General features: G+C 37.2%; 1 protein-coding gene across 4 annotated transcripts in view; it reads left to right on the forward strand.

The window, feature by feature from the left end:
- The first annotated feature begins 280 nt into the window (after positions 1-280).
- Positions 281-13,856, forward strand: part of SGCG (sarcoglycan gamma) — a 134,690-nt gene continuing 121,114 nt past the window's right edge. For all 4 annotated transcript variants that reach the window (XM_084497309.1, XM_084497310.1, XM_084497305.1 and 1 more), the window contains exon 1: positions 281-425. The gene's annotated coding sequence lies outside the window, so the exon portion shown is untranslated. The remainder of the gene's footprint in view (positions 426-13,856) is intronic.

The raw sequence follows: 13,856 nt of genomic DNA on the forward strand, positions 1-13,856 counted from the left end.
TGGGACAGGCTCCCGAGGGATGTGCTCCCAGCACCGCCTCACGCGGGCGCCCAGCGGGGCAGCAGCGCCCTCCATGGGCACCGACCGCTGCCTGGCGGCGCCGCCGAGCCCCGGGCACCCCCGTTCTGCCATGGCCGGGACGTGTCGCCTTCAGGGAGCCCGAACCATGTCAGACACCGAGCAGGGAAGGGCGCTTTCCCCCCTAAAGCCGCCGTGGGGCTGAGGGCGGGCACAGCTCGCTGCCCGCCCCCTGCTCGGCCCCTTCTCCTCCCTGCCGCCGCTCCTCCTTCCCTCCCCGCCGTACCGGCGAGGTTGCGGGGCCGGCGGGGAAGGCGGCGCTGCCTGCGGGGAGGAAGCCGGATGAAGCCCCTCGGGCATGCAGCGAGCCGCGGGGACCCTGCCCAGGAGCCCAGCGGCGGCATCAGGTAACGACTGCCCTCGCCTCGCCCCCGGCCCGGAGAAAAGTTCCCTCCCGGGGGCTGCAGGACCCTTCTCCCGGCGGGACCCGAGCCCCGGGGGGCTCCGTGCCCGGCTCCTTACAGAGCTAAGACCGGGTGTGTGTCCGCGGGGGATGGAGGAGGCAGCCTTCCCCGGGGCTTCGTGCCCTCCCTGACAGCCCCGGGTGTGTTTAGGAAGAAGAAAGCAGCAAACAAAATGTTAGCAGAAAGTAGTAACGCGTAGCGCTACATCGGGGACTTGGGTGTGTTTGTTGTGCCCGGCTGTCCACAAGCCGCGGCTCGTCTTGGGTCGTTATTTGCTGGGCATCTGTGGGCTCGCTGTCAACTTTTAGTACAGGGTGTGGGTTTTAATTAACGCGATGCGAGGCTAAATCCCCCTTTAAGTGTGCCACGGTGGTGTTTTGCTTTCCTTTGCTCAGAGTTTGTATCAAAGACACTAAGTCAGTTTCACATCTTTTTGGTTATTTCTTCTAAAATCATTTAAGGAGTGAAAAGCGAGCAGGGTGCCCCACAGAGGTTCTGGGCACCTTTGCTACAAAGCAACATTGAACCAGCTTAAAGAAGAAAAAAAAAAAAAACAGTATCTTCAAAAGCCTGCTTCATTACCAGCCCAAAGAAGTGAGAAGTGCATTGCAAACTGCCCTGAGAGTGAAAAGATTTAAGTCACTTCAACTAAGCAAGATTTGCCAAAGGCAAGGTCCCTCCTCATAAAGGATGTGCTGTGCTTATTCCATTACTCCACGAGAGAAGCTACTTTAAGAATTGTATTATCTGCAATTATGACTGTTCTACGTCCACTTTTTCATATTTTCATAGTGCCAATGTAATCTCACTATATTCCTTGCAAAATCCGAAGAAATAAATCAAATGGAAAGATCTTAATTTCTCTTGATTAGAAAAGCATGTATAGTTTTTATTTACTTACTTTACAATACAACAAATTTAGGGGAGCATTCAAAAGGAGAATAGACTGAGCAACATTCATCTGTTACTGCAGGTAATCCCAATGATTATTCATTGGACATCAATTAATCTGAATTTCAGATTGAGTTTGTGTTGGTGTTTTTTTTTTTTAATAAACGCAGTTACATTCTCTATGAAGGTCCATCAAAGTTATTGACCAAGTGCAGCTTTGAGACTGCATTTTTATGTATGCTCAATTTTTCTATTAATGGATTTTAAGTTGCGTTCAACTAAGGGCTGAAAAAAGAGAAGTACAAATTATATATAAAACTTGAAATGCTTTCCACCTCTATGTGTTCTGTGTTTTTTTTCTCTCCTTGTCAGCTTCAAATGTAACTTCTCCCTAAGTTTTCATGCAAGTGACAGAATTTCTTAAATATATGAAACAATTTTCTATTGTCAAATGTTCTGTAGTTCATACTTGCTTAGAAAGATAGATATGACTAGGGAATTATCGTTTTTCTTGACAACATGACAGTTAAAACTTGGTTTGCATAGGAGCAAGCATGTGTAGTGCATTAAAAGATGTCACTCTGAACTGTCATTGACTAACTTTTCAATGTATTTTTGTGAAACTGAATATATTGCTTGTAAAGTGACAGCTATGGGGTAACTAAGTGGTAAAATAAGGAATTACTGTAGTGAACTAGGGTCTAACTTTGGATTTTGACTAGAGTTTGAATATTGGATGCCTAAGGATTCAGTGTTCAATTCTGTAAACAGGTATTTGATTCATTTTCTTCATAGTGGTATCTCAGTTAAACTCTAAAAAGTATTGTTGATGCAGCACTGCTTAAGCTACCCAGAGGTGGAGTGTAGAATTTTACCTTGTTATAATGTAATGAAGAAAATGCTTCATGTGCTTATAAGTTTCCCGTTCTTTTAACATGTTCAAATTGTATACAGTCATTGCTATCCAAACCAGATCATGCTAGAAGTCATACGCTTAAACATTACTATGTGTCAAGCAAGTGTTCTTTTGCAGCATGTGAAATCTTAAGCAGTTAAAATGGCCAGGTGAAGCAAGGAGGTATATACAGTGCTGTTAAGGTATGGGAATATGGGAAGTCTGTGAAGGAGGGAAAAAAGAGAACTAGGTTAGGAATTCAGGGTTTTTCTTGACCACAAACTTTTTCCTTAAAAACTAAGTTACCAGCATTCTAAAATAATATGTACCTTGAGGATTTCAGGTAAAAATATACCTAGGCATTGAGACGTTTGCTTTTACTTGAAGACTATGTTGCATTTATAGCATTTTCCTTGGTTCTGTTTCCAAGCCTTGTACTGCTGTAATCTAAAGTCTTCTCTTGAATGCTTCTGTTAAACCATGATAGAAAAAAACTATTTGGTGTTGTTGGATTAGGTAAATCATGGTGAAACTAGTTAACTGAGTGTACTACCTCTTTAGGAGAAAGAGAGTGTCAAGAAATGAAATACCATCTGGAAAAAAATCCATTTTATTTACAAGTTCAGGAAGAACACAAGCTTTGAGTAGTGCATACTGCAAATCAGCACGAGGGCTAGCTTTTCTATTCCTATTCCTTCTGCTGGCCATGACCAAGTAGTATTCTTGCAGATAGCAGATTGAGCTCTCACTTTGCATGCCCATTCTGTGTGTTTTAACCTGCCTTCACTTGCATATCCACTAGGTCTCCACTCAACTGAAAAACTAATTTTGTTCAGTTTTCTTTTTAGATCTTTTCTAGACCTTTGGTAGTTAATATTTTCTGCTGAACTCCTTTCAGTTCATGTTATTCAGGTAGAGTATCATCTATAAAGAATGAAGCTGTAGACTTACCAACAAGTAAAGTGGAAAGATTAGTTTATACTCAAGGCAGTACTTATAAAGCCAGTGTGTTGTCTTTTATGCAAGAGTATGCTATTGCTGATCACTTTTAACTCTTCAACAATAGCTACCAAAAAGTCTTTCTGAAGAATAGCTGCATACTATTTGTCCTCATCCTGTATTTTCACAGTTGATTATTCTTAAGCAAACTATGTATTTACCTTCTTTAATTGCGTCTTTATTTTCTACTAGATTGTGTCTTCAATTTCCTATGGCTATTATGAATTCTAATCCTATTTACTATCAGACTGGTAGCTGTCCTAAGCTAGTGTCACATTCAGATTTACAAGTATGCTCTGTCAACTAAGCTATTAATAAAACAATAAGTATCTAGCAGGATGGACCGGAGGAGATCATTAAATCTTTCTATTTGTCAATGAATTGATGGTGAAGATTCTCTGAATATGATGTTGTAACATATTTTTCTAAAAGCGCAGTGGGTTTCATTCTGGAGATACCATATGAGTGCATAAATATGGGTGTTATTGTCTGTTGTCAACACCTGTAAAACCCAAAGTAGTGGTATGTATTTCTGCTGTGTAGATTTTTGTTACCAAAACATGTAGTTTTCAATGAAAGTATTCCTGGGGCTTTCAGTTTGAAAATTCTTTCTAATACAATAGTTTTTCATTGAGCAACAAAATACCTTTTCCTGGATGTCAGGTCAAAATAACCCTGGGATAGGTACATTGCAATCATATCACGTATATTATTTGTAATCAAAATGCTGTTCACAAACCTCATGAAAATTACCAAAGTAATACAAGTTGTAGTTTTACTTTTTAGTTTCTGACAATTATTTATAGTAAGTGATTTTTGTCAGCAAATAATGGAAAGTAATATGCCAAATTACTGAAGTAATATGCCAAATTACAGTAAAATATGTGTTTATGTGTTTATATGTAGAATTTACAGAATTTATATATATGCTTTATATGAAGCCTAAAGGTCATGCAAGGTCAGCATTTGTACACATTTATGAAACGTTAGAGGAAAACTAAACTTAGTAATAAAAACTGACTGTTAGGGGTGTGTGTCCCTAAAAATCTTAGCAATCTAAAGTCTCTTAATAAATTTTCATTTTATTAAATTTGATCTTAAATTTACTTGCTTCTTGCTAATATGTTGTGGCTTAAATTTAACAGAACAATACTGAACATCTAATTATCTTTTTTCCACTTCAGTGGAGAGACACACCATGATATTCCAAATTAATATATTTGTCAATATTGCTGTTGATTTAAGTCACACAAATAATCAGCTTCTGAAATTGAAGGATTAGTTTTGTGAACTGCAACATATGTAAATTATACAAAAATATCCAAATAAATTACTTATTTGTGGGTGTGCATTAAGCACCCACCACTTCTGTTGTGTTGATGAACATTTATTATAAACAAATTAAAAACTTTATAGTATTATGTGTCTAGAAAACAAATAGAAGCTGTCTCTACAGGTTTATAAGAACTGATCTATGGAATTTGGGTTTTAGTACAGTAAACCATTACTATTTATTATCATAAAACTTATTAGCAAAAACATGTTTCTCTGTCACAGAAAAGTACATTTGTAAGGAATACATTTTAGAATAGGACAGTTTTGAGGAAAATGTTTCAGGGTTCAAGAAATTGCAAACTGTGTGCAAAACAAAACCAAGCACTAATCACAAAAATTGCAAAATAGTGTATATTTAAGTATGCTGAAGACAGAAATTTGATTTCAGAAATAAAGAAGTTCTTTAGATATCTGACAGTTTTTCCAAAATAAAGTTTGTATAAATGAGGAATTGTGAACTAATTTGAAAAAATATTTGTGAAAAATCATAGAGCAATACTGTTTCCCTTGCTTGATTATTTTAGACATAATTCTTCTATGAAAATTGGTATGAAGATTTTTGGTAGGAGTTTTAAGAATCTCTTATTTTTTAAATACATTTTTCACAGAGGTACGCATGCATGCAGATAAAATGTACTCAGTCTTTTCCTGGTGCTAGTGTCACAAGTCTACAAATACTTGAATCAAACACAAAAAAAGAGAACTGAAATGGAAAAATCTGACTGATTAAACACAGTGGAATTTCTCGCTTCACTCTCAAAAACAAACTCCCCAAAATCATTTGAGAAAGAAGGTTTTAAGCAGTTTTGAAAACTGTTTACGGGTGAAGTCGCAGTGGAAGTCTAGAGAGGGCCTTCCACCCAGTCACTGTAATGTGAGCTGATGCTGGGTTTGAAGCCTCTTCTTTAGAAAGAATATTCAGTTTTTAGAAAATCACTTACTGTGCCTTGGTGCCAGCCAAACCCATCCTCTTGTCTGAAATACAAGCTTATATCATTGCTTCTCTTGGGACATTCGTCCTTGGATGACCTGTGTTCTTCATGGACCTGAAAGGAAGTCAGACCCAGTTACCTAGATGATTGAAAGGTCATCTCCAGACCTTTCCAAGCACATGATGAGTTCATTAAGCATTATAAAGGAGGCCAAGATCTGCTGGAGATAGAGCAGTGGATATTCATGACTGTCTTTCTCTATTTCAGTCTTGCAGTCACTTTGCATACTTAGGGATGTTGGAGGAGAACATTCCAGCAGTTCAGCAGTCTCCATCTTCACTTTTTCTATCAGTAAAAGGGAGGATTATTTCTTTTACATGCAAGCTTTGAGAATGCTTTTACACATATGCAGCATAAAAGTACATTTGGGGTACTTTGGTGAGGTCTGTGCTCTCAGGACCAGGTAATAAAGTCCAGGAGTGAGAGAGTGCTCTGTCTTAGTTCATCCGTTTGACTTTAAAAAAAAAAAAAAAAAAAAGGCAACTCTTGTGCTGTGTGTGTGGGTTTTTTTGGTTTTGGTTTTGCTTTTCCCTCTCCAGGCACAAGTTTCAATGCCTGGAGAAGTTGCTGTCTCTGCAGAATTCCCAGTTGATGCTAAGGATTCATCAGTGCTGGAGACACCCAGTGCTAGTGGCCATATGTACTGCTGAGAGTAAATTGCACCTTCTGGATGCTTTGGCTTTTCATTTCTGCTGCATGTCCTAAATGCAGCTTTCAGAGCTTTCCAAAGAAGTGCATGTGTCTGAAGAAACTTTTTTTAAAGGAATATATATTTGATTCAAAGTCCTCTTCTTTGATTCAAAGTCCTTTGTTCTAAAAATGTCCAAGATAGTAGCTATTCTGTCAGATCTTCCATGTGGACCTAGAAGAAAGTGGTCGTTCAACTGACTGTCATCTACCTTGAGGGTCTACAGACCACACTCAGCAGCTTACCTTGGGGATAATGTCTCTAGCCTCTTTGAGGATACTGGACACAACAGCATATGGTTTTTGATCTACTTTCCTCTGCTGCGTTCCAATTTTCTGGTTTTATCTGGATTCAGGGACCCTTTGCAAGCACTACTGATGCACCAAAGAAGTCAGTACTTCCTCTGATCACAGATGCTACTTACATTGGTGCAAGCCAAGGACAAAAACTTCTGCAGTTGTTTTCTTGTGCTCAGGTACATGGGAAGCTGGTGTGAATTCTTTTACTTGAAGTAACTCATACACGTTTGCAAGTTCAGTTCCTAGTGGTGAACCTGGCAGGTATCTTCCCAGTGATTCAAGAAACTAATTCATTCATGTGACTTGCAGGATACTTATTTTTGTACAGCTATCAGGACTGTCTGATTCAAGATGAATCAGGACCCTGAAACTAATGTTTCACTTTGTGGCAAATACGCACCAAAGCCCTGTAGACAGAGAGGTCTTACTGTTGCCTTGTGTTGCCTTAGTGGATGGCTAGTGCAAGGTGATCCCAAGAAGTTCTTTAATCGCTTTGGTCAGTGCAAGATAAGTCAAATTGAACAACTTTAATAGTCTCTCACTCCATATATATATAAAATCTTTAAGGCAATTATAGACACCCACCTTGTGACGCCATCAGATTCTTTGCAGTGGCCTGCGGCCAATGGTTGTTAGTGGGTAGAAAACATTATGGTTAGGGAATTGCTTCAGTTTGTATCTATGATAGAGTACAGTATGTTTGCTTTATGGTAGCATATATATTGCTGGTTCTTTGTGTTCTCCAACTAACATTGTATAGTATATTCACTCAGATGGCAGCTGCATGAACATTTAGTGTTTATTCCTTCACCCTTTTCTGGCAGGTTAACCAGACTTATGTCAATATGCTTGTTTACTCTTTGTAGTCAGTGAAAATACGGATGTTTACTTCACGGGTTGGCACTTGCTTCATTCAGGATCAATACTATTTGGAGAAGCAATTCCTTCATTTCAGTGTTTTGGAGTTTCAGGAAGTTCAAAATGCATGCAGATTGTTCTTTCACCAACTTCAGGAATCAACGATGAAAACTGACAACTCTTGATAGTACTGTGTATTATGTAAAGCAAAAAGCAAGAGGGGGACCCAGGTATCCTTTGTCAAGAAACCATGATGTTTTGGATATGTTATATCATCAAGTGAGATTGACTTTTCATCAATTAGTTTACCTAGTTCTTCAGACTCCTATAGAGTAATTCAACAGGATTAAAAGTGTGGTTTTCTTGTTGTTGTTGTTTTTGTTATTATTTATTTGATCTTAAAATCATGTCTCTTGAAAATACTTTATTTTGGTTATTTATTTATTTTTTTAGTGACAGGATTTTGTTTCCTTCTTTTCCTTTTGTCAAACTAGAACAAATATATTTTGTCGCATATACTGGGTATTCTATCCATAGAAGGAACTGGATAGAGATCAGCCAGTCTGGAAATATTTAGAACTACATGTCTGCAGTCAAGCTAATTCTTTTAAAAGGAGATTCCAAAATTTAAAATATATTTTTTTTTTAATTTAAAAGGCTAGAAAAACATTAATTATGTTGTTGAGCATACATCAGTTTTTCAAAAGAGCAGATATAAATGTTTGCAACTAGAGTGCGCTAACAGAAATTGTAGAAGTTCTCCTCTACACAAGGAAGTGTCATAAGAACATTTCAATTTGTTATTTGGAAAAAAATATTAATGTTTTTAAAATACATTTGAAGATTTTTCTTTTTAAAGAAGGGGGAGGTTCTTTAGCAGCTTGTGCAAAAATGATTTACTTATTTTTTTTCACATTTTTATTTTGCTTTAGGAAAAGAATAGCCCAAAGTAAGGCTTAATTAGGAAAAAGCAAGATGAAAATTTAATTTCTTTCTTTTTTTTTTTTTTTTAACCTGGAATGGTGCAGGCTATAGGGGTCTTGTCATGTGGTATGTAGTGACTAACGCTACTATTGCAATCCTGAAAATATGTTGTCTTCACAAAACACTTGATGCTTTGGCTTCAGCACCCAGTTTCCTAAATAATTGAAGAATTATGAAGAGCAGGTTTGACATTCTGCAGGGAGGGAGGATTCTTGTATTTTCTTTCAAGACTGTTGATAATTTTAATAAATTTAAGTGAAAAATATACACTCCGAGGGATATTTCCATTTTAACTGACAGAGCAGATACCTTATACTTATTTTAGAATCACTTGCTGGTTTTATGAAGCTTGCTTTCTGCTTTATGTTGTGACCGGTGTCAGCAGGAAGGATGATGAACATCTTTTTTCCAGTTATTTTATAATAGGGAAAAATGGTTGTTAAAAAAAAAAAAAAAAAAAAAAAAAAAAGTAGATGCTCTGAAAATGTACTGAATACCACCAAAAGATGAATCTTAACAGCTTCTACCTGATCATGTACTGATTGTAGAAATTCAGATCTTTTAGTGTACTGGACTTTGTGTGCCTTTTTTCTCCACTAGGGTTTGATCACTTTGGAGGATCAGTTCATTCCAACAGGCAGTCTTTGTAGGCTTTTTGTCATGTTGTCCTCTATTGCTTCCACTTTCTCTGTTTAAAGTTCTGTTCACTGAAGGATGTTTTTGATTCTTGCTGCTGCTTTCCTCCTTCTCCATCATATATCTACAAGGAAAATATGCTATTAAAGAGCTGGTTTAAAATTCAGAAGAGTTTGCTTCCCAGGTTGCGTGTGCCAAATCTGATTGAGGTCTCCCTTGCTAGCAATGAGAGGGTGCTTATGTATATCTCCAGTCTACTTGTCAAGTGCTTCAGCATGATAACTTATTCCTCGATATTTGACATGATATGACAATCAGTTCTGGAATACAGTCCTGTGAGATAATTGTTTGGGGTTTGTCTTCTGATATAAGCAAAGACATACAGGAGAACTATCAATAAATTTCGTCAAGGTTTTTAAAATTTCTTACCAAAAACTCTCTCAAAAAACTGAGCTTTAGGAGAGCAGCAGCTTCTGACTAGGGGCAAATAGTTACTTAAAACATAGGGAAGAGATTGTATGAATAAGTGGTCATTTTTTTTCCCAGATGAGACGAAGACGAGGCCCTTACCAGTGAGGTGTTGGGATAAGAAGTGCTGGAACACATGCTGTAAAATGAACTCATAAATTATTTGAAGAAGAAAGATAGTAGGATGGTGAGAATTTTAGCTGAATAATAGTGAATTAATCAAGGTAGTTACTATTAAAAAAGCAGTGTTACTTCCTGGGAATGTAACTTTTATTCTCAGTGTACACTAAGGAACTTCTCAAAGGATCTTAAAGGATCTTTGCTTTGGCCCTTGCCCTCAGTCATCTGTCTGAATACCGTTGGCTTCTCAAATAGGAGTTCTGGAATTATTGAATATCAGAAAAATATAATATCAGACAAATATCAGAAAATCAGAAAAGTGAATTAAATATTATGAATTAGAATAGGAGCCATGAACAGCATTTAAAGTAAAAATTTAATCGTGAGGAAAATATTTCTGCTAATCTTAAATACCATATGCAGTTACAGTTCTATCTCAAAAAATAAATACAAGTTTATAAACAATTCAGCAAAAGGCAGAAAACATGTCAAGGAGTTGCTGTACTCTTCAACAGATGATCAAACAGATTAGAGCTCTTCAGCTTGTAAAAGAGGTGCTAAAAGCTAATATGATAGAAGTCAATGACATTGAGTGGTACGAAAAAAAGTGAAAATGGGCTCATTATTCACCATTTCTCATTCTGTGAGAACACACAGTGAAATTACCAGCAATAAAATAAAACAAATTATTAAATAATTAAGCTGTCAAAATTATTGCTACAGGATGTTGTGGAGGGCACACATAAAAGAACTCAAAGCAGGTTTTTCAGACTGACGGACTGTAAGTTCGCTGGTAACCATCAGGTGGGATGGTCCACAGGCAGTTGCTGGCACAGGAGTTCTCAGATAGTCTCATGTATGAAGAGATGGATGAACGTGCAATGACTGAATCAGTCCTTGGCCTGAAATGTTTCTTACATTTCTTTTCATAAGCATCCTTTTTATCAGAAACAAGATAGTGACTTGATATATCAAGTATGGTCGCTGTTCTGTTCATCTGTATGCCGTGTATGCTGTGTTCCTCTGCAAATGTACATCTTAAAGGAATGTATTCAGATAGCCTACTACTGGAGTCTAACTAAATTATCTTGTCAAAAGTTGTGTTTTAATTCGAGGCTTGCTTCTTGTTCAGTCTAAACAGAGGAAGAGGTAACTCACAATTTAGATGGTCTGAATCACTTATTACTGCTTTGAACCTGTAGAATCATAGAACATCCTGAGATGGAAGGGTCTCACAAAGATAATTGAGTCCAACTCCTGGCTCCATACAGGACCATCCAAACACCAAACAATTTGTCTGAGAGTGTTGTCCAAACATTTCTTGAACTGAAACATCATTAATAATCATGACGTTAAGTTGTGGTACTAGTTGGCTTAAATACCCCCCAAAAAAGCTAAGCTTTGGGGGGGATAAGTATCCTCATCACTGCTTTTTCAAGGAGGGAACTACCGGGAAGTTTCAGTCAAGTGTAATTCAGTCAGGTTTTACAGCTGTCTTGCAAAGAATTTGCCCAAGATATCAAAGAGGACTTTTCCTGTTCCAGAAGATTATTTCAGGTTAAGTAAGCATTGCAGACATGCTTCAGTTTTTGATGCAAATGAATATTGCTTTGGTGTAAGTCCATGGCAATACTATACCATTACACCAGTCTTTCTTGATTCTAAATGCAAAGGCATACATTAAGAAATTAAAAATACAATTAAAGATACTACATTTTAAGGAGTGTAGTTGGTTTCATGTTAACATCAAGCATTCCATATTTGGGCTTACAGTAAATTCAAGACTAATGAAAGCTTGAATTCTAGGTTCTTAAAAGAAATGCAAAGTCAACTTTATTTAGATCAACAGTGAATACATTTTGGTTTTGTTTTGTTTGTTTGTTTATTTGTTTGTTTCCCAACTTAAATAACATTGCTTTAAGGAAAATGCATAAATTTATGGGAAGGATTATTTTTTCCTCTTATTTTGCAATAGCCTTTTGTGCTGTCTTCTCAACAGCAAATTGGACTGAGAGCAAAATATCAGTTCTATCAGACCTTTCTTTGTAGGGAAAGACATTATACTTCTGAAGTGTCTGCAGTAACTCATCAACATGGGTTACTGGGTTCTTAATACTGTATAATTTTATATACGTAATGTGTATATATGTGTGTGTATGTATGTGTATATATATATATATATATATATATATATATATATATATGATTCCACTCTTTGTCCAACTAGCACCTGGCTTTCTAATTCCTATTTAAAGGCTGTTTTCATGAGAGTATGAATAAATTCTCCTATTCTCCTTTTGGAATGCTAGTCTTTGGGCCATAAAGGAAGCATCTGTATATGATAAGGGAATATTCATGCTTACTGCTTTCTCATTCCCATAAGCAAATGCAAATCTTAAATCTGAGACAAATATCTGTAGTAAAAGAAAATATCCCTCCCTCCCCTTAAGTATGCTCTGTGCCTCTGTTATCTTCTCATTAAGCCTAATGATTGATAAACTGTTCTCAGTTTGGGGGTTATCGTTTCTTGTGTTAATCTAAGACAACGGAAATATCTAAAACTTTTAATGAGAATTGTTACTGTCATTATACAATGTCTCTTATACAACGCTTACTTACTTGAGAATATTTTTAAAGAACATGTAAATTTTGACAATTGTTGTTTGGCTCTGTATTCAGGGTGTTTTTTAAATCTGAATGATCGGTTAATTTGCAGCCAGTTCAGTCAGTAAACCAAAACCAGCATCTTCTGTTATTGTTTGCTCAGCTGAGCCCAGAAATATGCTAATAACAAATCCATTCAGTCCCTCACTCCAACAAAAATTGCAAGTGTGCCTAAGCATTCCAGTAAATTCTTGTCTTAGGTTGCTTGATGTAGTTGGCACCTGCACATACATCTCTGAACATTCCAGACATTTATCTGTGATGAATGCAAAACTGATTGAAGACCCCATATTGCCAAATAATCATTTTTAGACATGTATGCTGATTCATGTGTTTTCTTTAGTTCTGCCATCAAGCTGATGAGCAGGCAATGACAGACAATGTTTCTCATTTTTCCAGCCCATGTTTCCAGCAAAGACATTTGCTGCATCCATTCTCGGCTGACAGGCTTACTTCAAGGTCCATGCCTATCCAAAAATCAGGTCCTTGTGCAAATACCCAGGAGTTGAGGCCATCTGTAAAATCTGCTTCTCATCTATCCATCATTAGTACTTATTGATTGTACTGTCATTTTCAGGTATAATCTCTGACTCAGGGTCAGTCTCTTTACCATGTGTACTGCAGCTTCCAGCTCATTGTGTAAATGATGAGCATGGGCTCGCAGTGTTTTTGCACAGTGTGCAGAAATTCCTAATTAACAACAGAAGTGACTAGTTTAAAATAATTTATATGGCTGGATGCAAAATGCTGTTTTCATTTAAACTGCAGCTCTGTAAGGTTTTGGAATACCTACTGGAGTTAGAGAGATGTAACTTTGAATGAGGTCACTAGAAGGTTACCTTACAGATACGGCTATGATTCGTTCATTTTTCCTAGCAATTACATTTTTATTGACATGGCTAAATGTTCTAAAAAGTTAACACAAGCCTGAGCTTCTTCAATAGTTAGCAAAAGAATCCTCCTTGGAACCTGAATTTGGCTTGGCAAATTGAGATACTGAATGTTTTTGTTTGGCTGTTGTTGTTTTTTGTCTCTTATGTACAAGGTGCAGCAAATGAGCTAATATGGTTTACAGATACTAAGGAAAGTATAAGATCTTTCATAAGGAAAAGGGTCCTACTGAAACGTCAGCTCAAATATAAAGAGGTATCTCTTGATCAATATCACTGTCTACACAAACAGGATCCCTCCTGGGAGTTAACTTCCTCTGAAGGAATTTCCAATCCAATTTCAACCTACTGAGATCTGCTAAACTTTTACAAATACGATACCACCTTCAAAGATTATCATGCTCACTGTCTTCAGATTTTGATCTGCTGTAGTGTTCTTTCTGAGTAAAATTGTTAGCCTCCTTCTTACTTGAGAGAAACACCATATTTGTCAATATGCATATTAATTAAATACCATGCTTGTGTTTATGGATGGTTCTTTTTTTAAAGGAATTTATTTCCAAGGCTACTTTTAAAGTAGCTAGTGAGAGCACAATTCAGTTGACTAAAGATGGACATCTGGGTCCTCTGGTGTCCTGTCTGGCCAGTAGTTGTT

The sequence above is a fragment of the Aythya ferina genome (assembly GCF_964211825.1).
Source record: "Aythya ferina genome assembly, chromosome: 1".
NCBI lineage: Eukaryota > Metazoa > Chordata > Aves > Anseriformes > Anatidae > Aythya > Aythya ferina.